We start from the raw sequence: 437 nt of genomic DNA on the forward strand, positions 1-437 counted from the left end.
GAGAGAGAGAGAGAGAGAGAGAGAGAGAGAGAGAGAGAGAGAGAGAGAGAGAGTGTGTGTGTGTGTGCACGTTTGTGTATGTATATGTATGCGTGCTTGCAAGACCTCTTTTCACAGACCACACGATGGACTTTCTGGGCATAAACTTCTTCGCCTCAAAGTGTGTAACTTAACATTGAGCATTATTAAATTCACAGATGGTTTCTAAACGCAGATGGTTTCTAAACGCAGATGGTTTCTAAACGCAGATGGTTTCTAAACACGGGTATCTGTGGTTACACAAGTTTTGTTGGTACTACGGTTGATATAGAGGTTTGTACAATTGACAATATTATAGCTGAATATCGTACATGATTTGACTGAATTGCGCTATTGTTATACACACGCGCACGGACACACGTACTTACACACACACACACACACACACACACACACAC

Source organism: Octopus bimaculoides, chromosome 5 (assembly GCF_001194135.2).
Source record: "Octopus bimaculoides isolate UCB-OBI-ISO-001 chromosome 5, ASM119413v2, whole genome shotgun sequence".
Classification (NCBI taxonomy): domain Eukaryota; kingdom Metazoa; phylum Mollusca; class Cephalopoda; order Octopoda; family Octopodidae; genus Octopus; species Octopus bimaculoides.